Below are 17,681 nucleotides of genomic sequence, written 5' to 3' on the forward strand. Positions count from 1 at the left end.
AGCACTGTGAATTGTGTAAGACTGTTGAATCACAGATCTGCACTTCTGAAACAAATAACGCAACATATTTTAAGAAAAAAGAAAAAGAAGAAGATAGTAGGAGAGGAAGAATGAAGGGGAGTAAGTCAGAGGGGGAGACGAACCAGGAGAGATGATGGACTCTGAAAAACAAACTGAGGTTTCTGGAGGGGAGGAGGGTGGGGGGATGGGTTAGCCTGGTGATGGGTATTGAGGAGGGCACGTTCTGCATGGAGCACTGGGTGTTATGAACAAACAATGAATCATGGAACAGTACACCAAAACAAATTATGTAATATATGGTGATTAACATAACAATAAAAAATTAAAAAAATGTTTTAAATTTAAATTCAATTAGTGTATAATGTATTATTTGTTTCAGGGTGAATGCATACCTTTATGACAGTATCAAAATGTTTTATTTACTGTTGGTTTGTATTAATATTTGAACTTTGGAAGGATGACCTTTCACCTTTGATTTTCTTTTTCAAGATTGTTTTGGCAATCTTGAGGTCACAGGTGACCCTGTGACCCATGAAGCCCAACAGTCAGCATGCTGGAGCCAAGAACACTCCCCCTGTGCTGAGCTCCCGGGCAAACCCTGCACGTCCCCTCCCCTGGCTGACCCCCTGCAGGTTCTGTCCCCACCTGCCATGAGTTGAGCACCTTTGGGCACAGCCCTTGTTTCTGTGCCCTACAGACTGGGTAGAATCAGCTGCATGGGTTTCTAGCCTCTAAGCCTCAGGTTCCCCTTTGTAAGATGGGGTCCTGATGGCTCCCATCTCTGGGAGCCAAAGGTAGGGAGGCCCCACCAGCAGACACGCTCAGGCCAGGCCAGGAGGGTGGCTGTTGCTTAAAGCAGCCCAGGGCCTGCCCTCCTTGAAGAAAGTGCACACGTTCATGGCCCACGTTTTGGGGTCCTGCCGCCAGCCTCTGGCAGTGACCCTCCTCCAGCCCTGTCCGCTGTCCCTGTGGATACATGGTCTTCCTGGAGATGTTCCTGCAGACAGTTGAGAAGCTCTTCATGGTGGGACACAGGGTCACCTACTACGTCTTCACCAATCAGTTGCCCGCCGGGCCCCATGTTCCCCCCCGGGAAGGCCAGAGGGTGGTGGTCCTCGAGGTTCCCCGCATCCCGCGCTGGGAGGACGTGTCCACGCAGAGCACGTGATGATCCGCCGCTTCTGTAAGCAGCTCTTCCCGTCATCGCGCGCTGACATAAAGTTCTCAGACACCAATCTGAGCGGCCATGCAGGGCTGCCTCTGCAAGTAGGGCAGCAGCAGCTGGGTTCTGCACATCGCTTTTATGTCCCTTTTTATCAGAAAAGCAAGGGCAGACGCCTCAAAGCGTGGGAAAGGAGGACAAAGGGATGGCAAGTATCCCGAAGCTGTGAAGCAGGCCTGCACTCTCCCGTACGCGCAGGCACGCAGGGAGGCCGTCATGGGATCGGGGAAGAGCGGGATGTTTGTGCTAGCAAACGCCAGGTGCAGGAAGGGAGCATGGAGGGTTACATTCTTTCCTGGCTCCTAACCTAGGCCCTGCCCCTGGGGATCATGGGATCCTGCTCCTACCAGGCCATTGTGGTCAGTAGCCTGAGAACGGGAACGCTGCTGATGTTTCAGCTGCTTCCACAATCACTCCTTAGGGCTTACAATCTATTTTCTAAGATTAACTCCACAATTCCTCCGTGAGGTGGACTCCTGGTGTGCACAGAGGTGGACATGAAGTTCCGCGACCACGTGAGTATGGAGACCCTGTCCCCCCTCTTCGGCACCCTGCACCCCGGTTTCTACCAGGCGGCCCACAAGGACTTCAGCTACGAGCATTGGCCACAGTCCCAGGCACACATCCCCAGGGACAAGGGCGAGTTTGACTACAAGGGGGCCTTTTCTGGGGGGTGGTGGTAGAGGTTCACCAACTGACCTTGGCCTGTCACCAGACAATGGGGGTCAACCTGGCCAATGGGATCGAGGCTGTGTGGCACGACGAGAGCCACCCAAACAGGTACCTGCTAGATCATAAGCCCATTAAGGTGCTGTCCCCAGAGGACCTGAGGGACCCACAGCTGCTGGGCTGCCCCCCATCATGAAGTAGCTGAGATTCATGGCTTTGCCCAAGAATCACCAGGACGGCAGCAGTGGTTAGTACTTGAGGAGTCGTTTTGGTGCCCACCGGGTCTTTCACTTGAGTTAACAGATGAGCCCGAAGGAAGGATGTCATCAGTTAGGAAGTATAGACGAAGGTCAGAGTGGAGGTGGGCAAAGGCCTCTTTCAGAGAGCAGGGAAGCTCTGAGCTGCTTCTATACACCTTGCCCTGCTCCTCGCTTCCAGCTGCCTGGCCCTGAGTTCTGTCCTTTCAATGAATTGGTCATCTAGTAAGTAACATGTTTCTCTGAGTTCCATGAGCCACTGGAGCAAATTATTCAAACCCGACAAGGTTGTGGGGACCTCCAATCTGTAGCCCATAGCTCGGAAACAGGGGTGACTTCTCTGCCCAGCCACTGGCTGACCACTAAGTTAATAGCACAGGGATTCAATAGCCATACACACAGCAAAGAATACAAACTTGACTTAGTTCCGAAAAGTCACTAAACCAACAGTAGCAACTACAACGAGCAGCAATCATGAAGCCTGGCGTGGGGAAGGTCTGATGTTCGGGATGCTTCCATTATAATAGTCATAATCACACCCTGGACTTGTCACTGGGGCCAAGTCCCCTGGCTGGGGGCCCGGTAGCTCCTACGTGTTCCACGTGCCTCTCTCTGGCTCCTCCAGCCATGCACTGTCCTGTGCTTCTTCCCAGTAGAGGTCCGTTTTCACCAAAGCCAGGAAGATGGGATGGGTTTTTCTGACTCCGCACCCCCCGCCCCACAGTGTTGCAAGAGAGGAAAAAGTTTTCCTCTACCCTCTTAAGGTCCCTGGCTGAGTCTGGAAATTGACAAAGACAGATGGACAGGAGAAAAGCAATCAAAATGTATTGATTGTTTTGGTGGGAACCTCACAAGACCATGATGACCAGCAGAGGTGACTGGAGCAGACAGCTCTTCTCCCTTTTAGACAAAGAAGCAGTAAGTGTGTGAAGAATTGACAGACACAGGGGTTTGGACTAGGGCTCATAAACGGTAAAGAAGTTAACTAGGAAGATAAGGGTTCGTTTATCCAGGTGTGTTCCTATAGACCCCGTGGTCCTAAATTCCTTGACTCTGGTGATAAGCACATCATCCCTGTGGTCCAGGGAGAGAAAGTTCCACATGGGAGTATTCTGACCTGCTTAAGGGAAGAAGGGCTGATGGCTGGGTGTCAGAGAGACCTTCTTGCTTCTGCTCTATGCAAAAGTTCTTTTAGCTTCTATCTTTAATTTGCCAAGGTGCCATATTTGGGTTAGTGTGTCCTGACCCTCACTGGCCTGGTGCTGTACTCTGTCTCCTAGTATCCAGGATATTGGGTGTGCTGCTGTGGAGACCTCCCAGCCCTGGGGTAGCTCCTTGTCCAGGGAGGCACCTGCCTCAAGGGGAGGGTTGCTAAGCGTGGCCGCCCCTCCTCAGGGAGATTGGGTGGGAGAGTGCAGATCTTACTTCGAGAAACTGACTTCATTTCCTGAAAAGGTCTACCTGATAGTGGGATCATACAGGAGTTCTATGTTTAGTATTTTGGGGAAAATCCATCCTTTTCCCAGCATGGCTGTGCCAACCAAAGTCCCTTCCGGATGACTTTTACCTATAAACCAGAGATTTTTCAAGAACTTCTCCAACAGAGAACATGAGGAGAATATTTTCATGACCTGAGACAGGCAGAGATTTCCCAGGATGCAAAGTATACTGACCATAGGAACAAACCGGTGACTTAGAAACTATGAAATGAAGAACTTGTTCTCCTTCTTCCATTTCTGGCTAGTGTGCTCGTCTGTGGCTCGATCCCACCTCAGGCAGCTGGAAGGTTGACCTCCCAGGTCAGCTACCACTGAGATGGCTACTGTTTCTAGAAATTCTTCAGGGTGTGGCCAGGTTTCCCCAACCGTGCACTGATCAAGTCGGTGACCTCTAACAGTGGAGCCGTGGGTCTTCCAGGCGTGGTCCCCCACAATCCCCCAGGAAAGCCATCTCACCGAGGGTTTAGGGGGACGGGAGCTGCCCCTAGGCAAAACTGGAGATTCTCACTGTCCCTACCTGGCCTTCAGATGCTCCTCAGTTACTCCGGTGCCTCTGGTGTCTTCTTGGAACCCTGACCTGTCAGTTTTTGGACAGCTGGTCCAGTGGTACCCTCACTTTCTGGGAGGGGGATTTGGTGGAATCTGCAGTGTGTCCTGCAGCTCCACCAGGATCGCTTTTGGCGATCAAGACAAGGCACATTATCTGGGCCATCTGAGGACCCAAGACTGTGGGTCTGTGGCCTGGAGGGATTCTGAGCAGAACTGGTGGGATGGGAGGGCTGCAAGGCCCAGAGGCAGGTTTCCAGAAAGCTGTCTGGGGTCCCCGGCATCCTACCGTTTTCGAATCAAAGCCCTGAGATCTTTAAAATGCCAGTAACAGTACAGCATGGGCCACAAAAACAAATGTCCCTATGCACCCAACACCACCTAAACTATTGGCCATTTCTTGTCACTTGAGCTGAGTATAAAGGATTAGGAGTTGGGGCTTGAGGGGGGGCGTCCTGGGCCAGACTTTGTATTTGGGGGACAAAGGCCATCGGACAAGCTTGTGCTGAGCCTCAGGAGAGGGTCTGTGTGGAGACCCCAGCTGCAGGCACTGCTGTCCACTGATGCCCCCTCAGCCTGCCCAAGTGTCCCTGCTGCTGGGGGAGCACCTGCCCCCTCCTCTCTGCCTGAGGGCTCTCTCCTGCACCAGGTGCTTCCTCTCCTGCCAGCCTGCGGCCTGGGAGGGTGGCTACCTCGAGTTCCTCCAGCTGCTGGGGGAGCACCTGCCCCCTCCTCTCTGCAGAGGGCTCACTCCTGCGCCAGGTGCGCCTCCTCCTGCCAGTCCCTGCCAGCCTGCAGCCTGGGAGGGTGGCTACCCTGAGTTCCTCCAGCTGCTAGGGGAACACCTGCCCCCTCCTCTCTGCCTGAGAACTCTGTCCCGCACCAGGTGCCTCCTCTCCTGCCAGTCCCTGCCAGCCTGCAGCCTGGGAGGGTGTATACCCTGACAACCTCCAGCCCTGAGGACAGAGCCAGTGCGATGTGGTCTCCCAGCAGGTCTGAGCACCAGGCCCATACATTGCTCACTCTCCTCCTGTGGGCTCCCTGTGCCACATCCTCCCTCAGGCTCCCTGGGCCCAAGTCCTCCTCTGCTCAGGGACCACTCTCTGCCCAGGCTCCACATGCTGAGACCGGGAGCAGGTCATCTGGACCTTCTGGACTCTCGCTTCTGTGCCCGTGACATGGGCACAGTGCAGCCTCACAGACTGCTCAGAGGAGACCCAGTGCAGGAAGACGCAGTCCGCTGCAAGGGAGATGCCAAGTGACCCCAGAGGGAGCACACGGGACTTGCACAAGGCACTGGGCTCATGGGACCCAGTGTGGGATCCCGGCGCCCAGCCAAGGGGCATGGGGAATCCTGGTGAGGGCGGCCCTGGTGGGGGGAGGGGGAAGCCACAGAAGGGCCCCAGAAGAGGCAGGAGACAAGGAAGATGACAGGACAGAGCTTCCCAAGGAGGTCGATGGAAGGACCAAAGTATCACAGAGGCCCTTGGGAAAACCCAGAGGCCTTGGAGATGTTGGCTGAAAGGCTGTCATTTGGTCAGAAAAGTTGGGTCACCACACCCCAGTCGACACTGGATGATTTACTCTTTGTTGGTTCTAGGATTTAGTGCGTACCTGCCATTAGAACTCACATCGCATGAAGTCTAGGATATACTTACTTTTCATCACTTTTCAGGACTAGATTTTTCTAGAGGAAGTTCTAAGCATGGGTCTCTCCATTCTTTTCTTTGTGCAATTGACCTGTTTTCAGGAGCAGATTCCTGGTGCTCATCACCACTGCTAGCCCTGAGGACTGCCCCCGTCACCTCCCACAGTGGACGTGACCATGTGGTTTGGGGGGTGCTCACTGATGAAGCCCCAGTGCTCAGGACACAGCAGGGACCCCAGATCCTCTGCTGAATGAGGGAGGATGGGAGAGAGGGAAAGAGAGAGGGAGGAGGGAAGGGAAGTTGGAAGGGAGGCAGGATCTGGAGAGGGAGGGGAGAGAGGGAGGAGGGAAGGGAGGATGGGAGGGGTAGAAGGGAGGCAGGGAGGGAGGGAGGGGTGGAGGGGAAGGAGAGAGAGGGGGGAATGAATGAGGGAGTGAATAAATGATGCAGGGAGGGAGGGAATAAAACCACAGAAGCTGGATCCATACCTCGGGAGCCATTATTTGGGGTAAGGTCCAAGGGCATCACAGCCCGGGCCCTGGATGGTGGCTCAGGATATGTCCAACTGTCCTCCCAGTGCTGACCTTCCTTCTCCTTGGACCTGCTGTCATCCTGGATCCTCTCCCCCTCCTCCTCAAACAATTCTCAATGTTCCCAGGGGCAGGGTGGCAGGAGGGGGTCTCAGGAGGGGCTTCCTGGATCCTGTGCCCCGAACGACAATGTGATAGTAGCTACAGGGCATTCTGTCATGAGAACTGGGACCGTGGATCCCATCCATCTCCTTGGGCATTAGTGTTGTTGCATTCCCTGCTCTCTCCACCACTGGTGTGATGAACACCCCTGAAAATACATCTGTGAAAAACCGAGCCAGAGTTTCCGGGGGTGAGTCCGAGGCTGAGCATGCCAGGTGATGGGTGCACCTGTGGCCTGGGATGGGTGCTGCTCACTGTTCTCCCAGACAGGGGTGCCTGACACCGTTCTCTCCAGGGGACCTGCATTGGACCTCCGCTTCCTCACGTTCTCCCCAGACCAGACACCTGCCGGTCTGAGGGTGACCAGCGCTGCCTCCATAGGGTTTCCTTTGCCGGAGTCCTTACCCGGGAGCTCCACATCTCTCACACGTATTCCCGGCATGCCTATCCTTCCGCCTTGGACTTGCATGTGTTTGGTCTCTGTCCCTGTGGAACCCAGTGACTTGGAGCATGGTTTGGACCAGAGTCAGGTGAAACCTTTCTCTGGCCTTGGGTTGTGAGCAGTGCCTTTGCCCTTTGTGGTGTGTCTTCCAGCTTTCTGCATTTCCATGGTTTCTGTGTGGGCCACAGGAGGAACCAGCCGTTTCCTGTCTGGGGTCAGGCTGTGGTATCCCAGCAGGAACAGGGGTCTCGGCCCCGAGATTGTGCCCATAATTCCTAAAGTGGCCTCTATGATTACATGTGATGTGTAATCCATTGGGAATTTCAATATCAAATAAGAGAAATTCTATGTCAAGTAAACACAGGAGAAAACGAGTCCCTTTTGAAAACAGGTGGGCAGACACAAAGGCCCTTACTGCGTGATTCCACTTATGGAATCATCCAGAACAGGTAAAAGATCAGACAGAGAAAGCAGTGTAGGGTTTGCCAGGGTCTGAGCTGGGGGAGAAATGGGCAGGGAGGCCTTCTGGTTCGGGGACTCCTTTGGGGAATGAGATATTCTGTGGCAATGTTCTGGGGTGTGGTGGCACAGCGTTGGGCATGTACTTAATGCTCATGACATGTTCAATTGAAAAGAAGTAATTTTATTTAAAACAAATAATAAACAGTATACAGAACATGAAAAGATAAAATAACAGTTAATATGAACCAGAGAGAAAGAACATCGGGGGAGGGGATGAAACACTCTGATGAGGCGTCAGGGTCTGGCAATGGAACTAAGGGGATGAAACACTCTGGCGAGGGGTCGGGGTCCGGTAATGGTACAAGGAGCTCTCCCTGCAGGGCTGTGGGCTCTGGATGTGGCTCTGGGAGCCCTGCAGGAGCAGGAGTACAGGCAGGGGTTAGGATAGGGGCAGGGCTGGGTGTAAGAGCAGGGCCAGGGGCAGGGGCAGGGGCAGGGGCAGGGAGAGCGGCTCTGGCCGGGACAGGAACTGTGGCAGGGGCTGGGGCAGGAGCAGGTGCCATTTCTTCCTGGTCCACGCCAGGCTCTCCGTGGGCAGGTGCTTGGTTACCTGCCGGCTCCTGGTGTCCTCCTGAAGTCGCTGTAGGCACCACCCCTCCCCCCAGAGCTGCTGATGGAGTGGGAGCCAGCTCTAGCTCCTCAGAGGATGGAGCAGCTGTGAAAAGAGAAAAGCTCACCTCTGTGCCTGCTCTCCATGGGCCTTTGCAGAGAGAGAGCCCAGCTCAGGGCCTCCCAGAGAAGCCACAGCCGGGAAGGAACCCTCACAGGGACATCTCCCCGACTGCAGTCCACCCGCTGTGTGCTCTGAGCCCAGTCTTGCTCCTGGCCCCAACCAGCCTCTGGGGGCTCCTCCCTGTGGGGCCAGCACCGACCCGTCCCCACACACCACAAACACCCAGCCCCAGCCTTCTCACCCTCGGCCTTGGCCTCCGTGGGCTCTGGCTTCTGGACCACTGTCCGGTGGACAACCACCTGGGACAGTGGTCTGGGTGGTGTAGGAGGTCTTCCCTACAATCCCCAGCATCTCCTCCTGGGGACCCCTGTGGGGTCACCCCCTCTGTCGAGGAGATGGAGGGCGTGTCCAGCAGCCTCCTCTCCATGTCCTCCGTGGCCTTCTGCAAAGACAGGGACTGGTAGCCGGCCCTGAGGCATCACAGCCCTGCCCGGCCATCCGCACTGTCCTCCTGCACAGTCCCCCTGCTGCTCCCAGATCAGACACACACCTGTGTGTGCACAGCCCTGCACCCGGGATGCAGTGACCCATCCCTGCAGTGCTATCGGGATAAACTTTGGGCAGAAGGGGCAGCACCCACACACCCCATCCCACACAGCCAGCCTTGACCTTGAACATGACCTGCCCACTGGGTATCTGACCCTCATCAGCCTGCTCCTGCTCGGGGTGGCCCCACCCCGCATGACCCCTCTTTACACACACACTCACACACACACTCACATACAGACACACACCCCCATCCACACACGTGCACTCACACACACACACACACACACACACACACACACACAGACACACACCCCCATCCACACACACGCATACACACACACACACACACACACACACACAGGGAGGGCCCCTGGGGCTACACAGGTCATCAGAGCGAGTGGGGCTAGGTGGCTGGCTCTGGGCCTCCTGGTGTCACCTTTCTGTGCTTCAGGCCAATGGCCAGAGGTGGTGCGGAGCCCTGACAGGAAATCCCCAGCGGGGGACAGCGTCTGCAGGGTGCGCTTTCTTCCGCCTGCAGCCTCCGGACCTCGGCAGGCAACATGAGAACATCTTGGTTTGAGGATCTCCAACAAAATGAGCTGGGCAGGGGGCTGTCTGTGGAATGTGGGTGCCTGGTTACCAGGGTTCCAAATTCTGTTGGGCTCTGTTGTCAGGGAAGTGAAGTCACCACTGCCTGGGGTCCCCTTACCCAAATTCCTCCTCACACAAGAGCCCCCCGAGGGCCTCCCTCCCCCGCTGCTCAATGCTCACCCTCCCCCCATGCCCCATCCACACAGTGACACCCACACAGCCCACCCACAGCCCTTGGGTGGCCTGGGTGCAGCTGGTGTCTCTGCTGTGATGGCACAGAGCTGGGTTCAGACCTGGTTCCTGTGCGTGCCCAGAGCTGTGACCCTGGACAGACCCCGTGCCTCTCAGGGCCTCCCCAGGCTCCCCATCTGCACATCGGGATATTCTAGCTTCTACTTCTAAGGACGCCATCAGGGGTAGGACCTCTACACATGTTCTGTGCCTGCTATCACAGGAGGCTGGTGCATACTTGGCAATGCAAGGATGAGCCAGGGGCTGGGCTTGGCATGGAACACAGCTCAGAGGGGCTTGAGTCTGCTCTGGGGTGCAGGCAAAGCCACCCCCCTCCTGCCTGTGTCCCAGCCCCCGTGGGAAGGTAGTAATGAACTGATTCTGACCTTGTCCTCTCACAACACAGACTTCCAGGGGCTCCCATTAGGGTTAGGCTCAGGTCCCAGGGCCTTGTCTGTGCCCGTGTGCTGGGCAGTCCCCACAGTGGCCCCTGGCAGCCCTGAGTCCTGGTCACACAGCCCTGTGGAATCCCCTGCCCTCCAGGGTGGATGGCCTGTGTGACGGCGCTCTCAGGAATGGAATGGCACAAAATGCCGGCATGTCATTTCCAAGCTGTTGGAGTCTGTGACTTCTACTGGTTCCCTCTGTCCTGGGTTCATTCTCTGTCTCCTTCTCTGTCTCTGTGTCTGTGTCTCTCACAGGAGCAGACCTGTGGGTTCCATGGGCGATGTGAGAAACCGCAGAAGCCTCCCTTGTCCCCGTTTCCCTCTCCGGTCCTGGTGCCCCATTCCTTCCTATGGCCTCCTCATCCTGACCGGAGCAGTGATTCTGGATCCTCTTCCACATGGGGACCCTGAGGCTGCAACAAGGAGGGCCCTGACCTTGGTCTCCAGACTGGTGGCCCTGTGCTCTGCCACGTTCTGCGTAGCCAGGTCCTCAGCCCCTCAAGCCCCCAGTCTGTCCTCTGCTGAGAAGGACCTCGAGGGGGTAGAAAACATTTTCCCAAGACTGGGGTCACAGGGGGTCGGGGATGGAGATCCAAGGCCAACAGGCTCTTCTACAAGCCTGTGGGACCCTTGGGACACTGCATCTCTGCAGCCCAAGTGACAGAAGAGTAAGCTGAGGCCTTTTGTGCTATAGCCCCTCTGGACTTGGGGGTGGGTATGTCTTCCTACTCCCAAGTGCCCAGGGTGGTGGTGGTCACCGGAACCCAGACCCTGTCTTTTCCCAGTGCCCTGGCAACCCCCAGGCCCCTTGGAGACCCCTGACCATCAGCCTGGCCTGTCTCCCCCCGCCCCATGCTCTGGATCCGGGTCCTTGCCAGGAGTCCTGATGCCCTGCCCCATGGCCCAGCCGTCTCCATCCTCTTTCTTCTTTCCCCCTCTTGTCACCCACCTCGTTCCCAGGGTGTCCTCCCCTTCTGACCCCCAGCTGGGCAGTCAGAGTGGTGTGTGTGTTGGTGGGTGTGCAGGTGCGCATGCCTCTACGTCCATCGGATGCCAAGGTCATGTCCCCACATGGGACGGGGTGGGTAGCTATCCCCGAGGATCTGAGGGGCTCTGACCCCCAAAGCGAACCTCATGGGAAGGTTGGGGCTGGCCTAGGACTGGAGAGCAGCCCTGCTCCTTGGGCTCTGCACCCCTCAGTTGTCCTGGGCCAGTGCCTGCCTCTCTTGACCCAGGTTCCCAACTGTCCCTGAGGGTTGGACATGGAAACGCTTGAATGTGGCCCCTCCTCCAGGGGTAGGTGGGGGACAGGTGCACCAGGCACACAAGTCTCCCCACCGAGAGGGCCAACCAGGTGTGTCATGGACAGGTGTGCAAAGGAGACCTGAACGCAGCACGTGTACAGTGACCCAGCCCTGTGGCAGATGTACACGAGACCCATGGCTCTGCACCTGACCGTTCCCCCACATTCCCTCACCATAGCCAACTGCTCTGTGGCCCCAAAGTCCACTGGGCCCCGCAATCACACCCACCCTGGGCGGCAGGCCTTAGGGTGCAAGGCCAGGTGGGTAGGACATCTGGGGATGCACAGGTCATTGAATACCTCCCCCCCACCCAGCTGCCCTGGAATGCAGACTCCCTCTTAGGGTCCAGCTAAGTGCAGGGCTGGGCCAGAGGACCTGGAGGCATCAGTGGAGTCCGACTCAGGACAGGGAGAAGCTCAGTCAGCCCCTTCCCCTTCTCCTCTCCTCCTTCTGCCTTGTCTTCCTGGCAGGAGCCAGGACAGAGGTCCAGCCTGTCCCTGGCTGCAGACCCGGCTGGAGTCAGAGGGGTGGGAAGGAGGCCGGGGAGGAGGGGCCCCCCAGCAGGATGCCCGAGTGTGAAGGGGGTCGTTACTGTCATGAGGGACCCTGTGGGCATTCAGGGATTTCAGCCCTTTTTAGACATGCGCAGTGGCCCCAGGACTCGGCCCCTGCCCCATCCTTCACTCTCCACAAGGCCCTGCATCCTCCCCAGCCCAGTCCTTGTCCACAGCCAGTCCTCCCTCCAGCCCCAGGGGCTCCATGGGCTGTGAAATCATTACAAGCTGGAACCGAACCATCCCTATGGGGCCTGGTTCCGGGTCCTGCAGCCCCACAGTGAGGAGAGGTGAGGCCAGGCAGGTGCGGGGAGAGGGCAGAGTGGACTCTCCCTGGGGGCCATGGATCCCTGGTCAGTGCAGACCCTGTTGTGTGCTGGCCCCTCGGGCACCGAGATCCCAGCTCCTGGTCTGGCTCCGGGAGGGAGACCAGAGTGTGGTCCCTGCTAGCTCAGATGTGTCACTCTGTCCTGTAGCTACAGCCTGTCCCACCAGCTGAACTCCCCCTCCTAGTCAGCCAGCTCACCTTCAAGGTCAAGAACAGGCCATCATGAAGGTCAGGGGCCAGTGCGTGGCTGGTCAGGCAGGGGAGGGCTCACTTTCAACTCAGGGAGTCTCTGGCTGGTCTAGTAGGGGCTCTGGAGGGCTGGCTTTCCAGCTTCTCTGCTGACCAGCTCTGGGACTGGAGCCATTTACCTCCCCTCTCTGGGCCTCGCTCTCCTCCTCTGTGCAATGGGGTGATGCTGAATGATCCCTCCCATGGCGGGAACATGTGGAGTGCTGGTGATTGACGTAAGCCGGGCACAGAGCCTGGATTGCAGAGTGCAGAGGGGGATGGTGAGCGTTGTCGGCAGTGAGCACTCCTTCCCCCAAAAGCAATTCATCTCTTCCATGCAGCAGCCAGGCCCCTGGCTGGGAGCCCAGGAGCAGTGACCAACCACACTCCTGACACCAGGCCCCTGCGTGTGGCTCTTCCTCAGCACTGGGACACGGTGGGGACCCCGGGACCTGGGGCCAGCTCCTCTCTCTGAGGGAAGGAGAACAAAGAAGACTTTCCTTGGGGTCCCCCAAGGCCACATAGGAGGGGAGGAGGTGACCCCAAACAGTACATTGAAATTCTGCTTCTGTTAGAACCTGAGCATTGGGGTTTGGTTATTTCACTTGCTGGGCTGACGAGATACACTTGTTCTCCATGACTCCTCCTCAGATGAAGAGCTCTTGCAGGTCCCGGGCATCCTGGACCTGGGGAGGGGAGAAGGGCCAGTCCCCTCCCTGGCTCCTGAAAGAGACCTGTCCTCCCAAAGACAGGATGGTTTTGGGTCGTGATCCTGGGCTAGGGTTGGAGACAGCCTGTCACTGCTCCTGACTCTGGGGCTGAGTGGGCCTTTTTTAAGCATAGCAACACCCACTGAAGGCAGGGGCTTCAGAAAGAACACACTCCTGGACCCGGTCCTGCTCCAGGATGGTGGCTGCCTTCCCCAGCCCCAGAGGAAGAGGGATATCCTCTGCTTCTTTGGGCATTGGTCCTCTGACCCACGAGCAAGCACTGAAAAGTTTCTAGTCCTCCTCTGGAAGTGCACCAGCCCTGAGTGGGCCAGTCACTGTCCACACACGAAGACGGACAATGTGCTAAGTAAGTGCGGGAGGTGATCCTGTTCAAATGGCCTGCAGGTCGGTGGGGCTTGCTGCTTCTGTGCCCTCCAGTGGACCCCCTTTCCCTGGATGGAAATCCTCCTGGAGTCTCCTTTCTGCCCTTGGAGCTCCATTCCTGCTGGTTTCAGGACCAAGGGACTCCAACTTAGCATTGTGCCCTACATCCTCAGGGATGGTGGTAATGGTCCATCAGGATCGTCTGGGAGGGTCCTCCAGATTCCTGTTCCCCCAGGCACAGTTGTGGTGGCAACAAGCCCCAGAGCCATCCTCCAACTTCCGCATGGTGCCCCATGTCCTCAGGCGGATGGTGGTAATGGTCCGTTATGATTGTCTGGGAGGGTCCTTCAGGTTCCTGCTCCCCTAGGCACAGGTGCGGGAGCAAGAAGCCCTGGAGCCATCCCCCAATTTCAGCATTGTGCCCCATGTTCCCCAGGGATGGTGATAATGGTCCGTTGGGATTGTCTGGGAGGGCCCTCCAGGTTCCCGCTCCCCCCAGGCACATGTGTGGTGGCAAGAAGCCCCAGAGCAGTCCTCCAACTTCAGCATTGTGCCCCATGTCCTCAGGGATGTTGGTAACGGTCCATCAGGATCATCTGGGAGGGTCCTCCAGGTTCCTGCTTCCCCAGGCACAGGTGCGGTGGCAAGAAGCCCCAGAGTCATCCCCCGAATTCAGCATTGTGCCCCCGGGGATGCTGGTCATGGGCTGTCAAGATGGTACAGGAGGATCCTCCAGGTGGGGGCCTGGAGGCTGGAGTAAACCAGATCCCACTCAAGTTGCATGAGGAACAGATGAGTTGAGGTGTTCATTTGGAAGAGTAATTTCGCTTTTCCAAAAATGTCAAAGTCATTGGTCTACTTTAGAATGAAGATAATTACTACTTAAAAAACAAGTGTGTGTTTCCCCTTCTCCCAGAAATTGAGGCAGGTGTGCAGGCCATAAGTCGGAGGACCTACTTATCCCCACCTGACAGCACTTATCTGCTCTGGATCTAGGAGACTCAAGGTTTTGAACATCAGCCTGTGAGTCAGTGATGCAGCTTTTCACAGGATGTCAGTGTTCAGAGAAAGCAGCAGGTCCATTTGGCACAGTGTCATCATGTCAGGACTGGAGGTCAAATTTCTCATGAACCCCAAACTTCCTGGGATTTCCTCTTTTCTCTAGTTGACCTAGGGTTAGGGTTAGAGTTAGAGTACGGGTTAGGGTACGGGTTAGGGTTAGGGTACGAGTTAGGGTTATGGTTTGGGTTAGGGTTAGGGAACACTGCCCTTCATGCAGGTGGAGGTGTGACCTCCTTCCACTCCTACAGGAAGGTGAAACCTCTTTTTTTAAGATTTATTTATTTATTTGACAGAGAGAGAGACACAGCAAGAGAAGGAACACAAGCAGGGGGAGTGGGAGAGGGAGAAGCAGGCTTCCCATAGAGCAGGGAGCCCGATGCGGGGCTCGATCCCAGGATCCTGGGACCATGACCTGAGCCGAAGGCAGACACTTAACGACTGAGCCACCCAGGCGCCCCAGGAAGTTGAAACCTCTTAACATGCATGTATGTGAGGTAAGCATTTGTCATCCTCCCGTCGTTGCGATGCCGTCCCCTGACAATCAGAAAAAATGAATCCTCAGGATATTCAGGTGTTTGTGGTGAGAAATCCTGACCCTCAGGTATAGGAGACACATCTTCCTGCATGTAGGTCCCAGAGAGGAGACCTGGAGACACTCAGGTAGGAAACACCAGACGCTGTGATACCTAGCAATGAATAGAAAGATGGGCTTTGTAGTCCTAAATTAGAGAAATTCAAAGTGGGTCTTTGAAAAGTGTGCTGATAATATGTACTTGGAAAAGGGAAAGACAATTTGCCCTACACAGTGTTAAGGATCGATTAATCTGGTGAGCCAGACACCCTGTGACCATTGACATGTTGCATCATCTTGACACAGAGGGACAGAACTGCCCCTCAACCCATGATTTGGAACAGGAACTGTGGTTGCAGCTTGCATGAGGGGCAGACTCTGATACTGCACAAAACTGGATCCTCAGATGATACTGAACCTCTGAAGGGTAACTGGGAATGAAGATCCTGGCCTTGGGACAGAGGGAGGGCCTGCACATGAGCCCCCATCACCCGAGGGTTGCAGAGGAGCCTGTACAGAAAGCTGGGATCTTGTTTCAGCCTGAACCGGTTAAGCTAATGGGCTCCTGCCTGGCCTGACTATTGGGGGGTTTGGGGGGATGTAGCCATGCTGATTGGTCAGGAGGTCACAGAGCTTTGTGAGGTCACTGGGCTTCCAGGCCAGGCTGGGGCAGGATTATGATAGAGATGCTGCCAACTGCCATTCTGCTGGCCTTGGCAGTGTCTGTGGTTGCCAAAGATAACGCCACGTTTGACTATGTGTCAGGGACACCTCCGGGGGGTGGAAAGAATGTCTTCTGAATAGCAAGCCCCACCCAGACGCCCTCTGTCCAGGGCTAGGCAGGAGGCCAAGCTTGGGCCTTAGTAGTCCCCTGGGTCTCACGGGTGTGACCCACATCCCCAACTCAGACAATCCTTGCTCCCAGCTTCATCAGCCGAGATACACCAGGGCTGACCCCTGGGCTCTTATGCCTCCTGTAGCACAGACGTTGGGGTCCTTCCATCACCTAGAGACTGACCTCACTGCCTCTTGCACATCAAGTCCCAATTTTTAGAAACCGCTTTCTTCCCACAGATACTGAGGTGCCCCACCTTTGGCTGACCCCAAAGACCCCAGGGTATTGTCATGGCATTCTTCTAAGCTCTGAGGATCACGGTCACCAGAGGTTTCTGTCGAGCCCGTCCTTTCTGAGGATGACCTGGCTTGCCTCTGTGCCCACAGAAATGTATATGACTGGAGATTGATTTTTGGAGCAAGGGAAATTACGTATGGGAATGATAAGGCAGCGAAGCCACCTCAACAGGAGAGATATGTTGAGAAAATCATTATTCATGAGAAATACATCCCCAGTTTATAGCACAATGACATCACTCTCATGAAGATCACCCCTCCCATTCCCTGTCAGCAATTCATCGGAACGGGCTGCCTGGCCCAATTTAGGGCAGGCCCACCTAGACTTCCCCAGGCCTGCTGGGTGGCTGGCTGGGGATTCTTGAAAGAGAAAGGTGAGTACGGGAGGGGCTCTCACAGGGGTAGGGGCACTGCTGGTCATTCCCTCAGTGGTCTCTGAAGGGCAGGGCCATATGTGGTGCCTAGTGGTGATGTCCACCAGAATGCGGGATACTGTCCCATTTTAGATCGGGAGAAACTGGCAGCCGAGTCCCCTGTCCACAAGCTCACCACTGATGGCTCGTGTGGTCGCCGGGTGGAAGGGTGCATGCAGCCCCAGGAGAACCTGGGCATTTTTCGAATGGGGTATCGGCTGTGGCTCTATCTGGGGCCTGGAACGCCAGTTGCTAACTTCTGGAAATGGGGGATTGTCCCTTGACACGGCACTTGGAGAAGAGCTCGAGATGGGGTTTTGTGGTTGCGGGCCAACTCCTCTCCTCTCTGGACATCCATTTCCCCATCTGTCAGTGGAAGGGCCATGTCACGTGCTCTCTGAGCTCTGAGACCCCAGAACCCAGCCCTCTAGACCTCAGTGAACCTCTGCTCCCCACCCTCACTGGACACAATGTGAGAATCCACCCTCCCCATCCAAGTGACTTCGTATTCTCTGCAGAGAGGTGACAGGGTTCTTGGCAGGCCAGCAGTGGGCAGCAAGGTTTTGACGAGTAGGTTAGGCCTTTCAGCTTTCCACAGGTGACCACATGGACTTTTTACCCAGTCACATTGGGGATGAGAAGAGAGACTGAAAGCTCTTCTGTCCCTTGATAATGGAAAACTGAGGGCTCCTAATTCAAGGCACTTCAGTCATTTGGGGTTCAAAATTCAGCATTTTCTGCTGATAAAACCCTGGTAGTTTCAGTATGCTTCCTGTAACTCTTCTTCCCTCTCTCAAGTCTGCCCCCCTTCTCTGATTGGGTTGCTTCTCCTCCCGGGCACCCCTGTTTTCACTGGCCTCTGCTGGCCCTTCCCTCCCTGACCTGGGGTTTCAACCTCTGTCTGCCTATTGATGTCCATATCTCTGCTGAGGCCTCTAGAGCATTCTTCTTCTCCCAACCCCCTGGCCTACCCTGCTCTGCCCACCC

The 17,681-nt window shown here is 55.9% G+C and overlaps 1 pseudogene; it reads left to right on the top strand.

The window, feature by feature from the left end:
- The first annotated feature begins 997 nt into the window (after positions 1-997).
- On the top strand, positions 998-2,164 carry LOC148162907 (histo-blood group ABO system transferase 2 pseudogene; annotated as a pseudogene).
- Positions 2,165-17,681: the final 15,517 nt, after the last annotated feature.

Source organism: Eumetopias jubatus, unplaced genomic scaffold (assembly GCF_037043125.1).
Source record: "Eumetopias jubatus isolate StellerSeaLion01/CBP00866 unplaced genomic scaffold, mEumJub1_p1.0 scaffold_12, whole genome shotgun sequence".
NCBI classification, from domain to species: domain Eukaryota; kingdom Metazoa; phylum Chordata; class Mammalia; order Carnivora; family Otariidae; genus Eumetopias; species Eumetopias jubatus.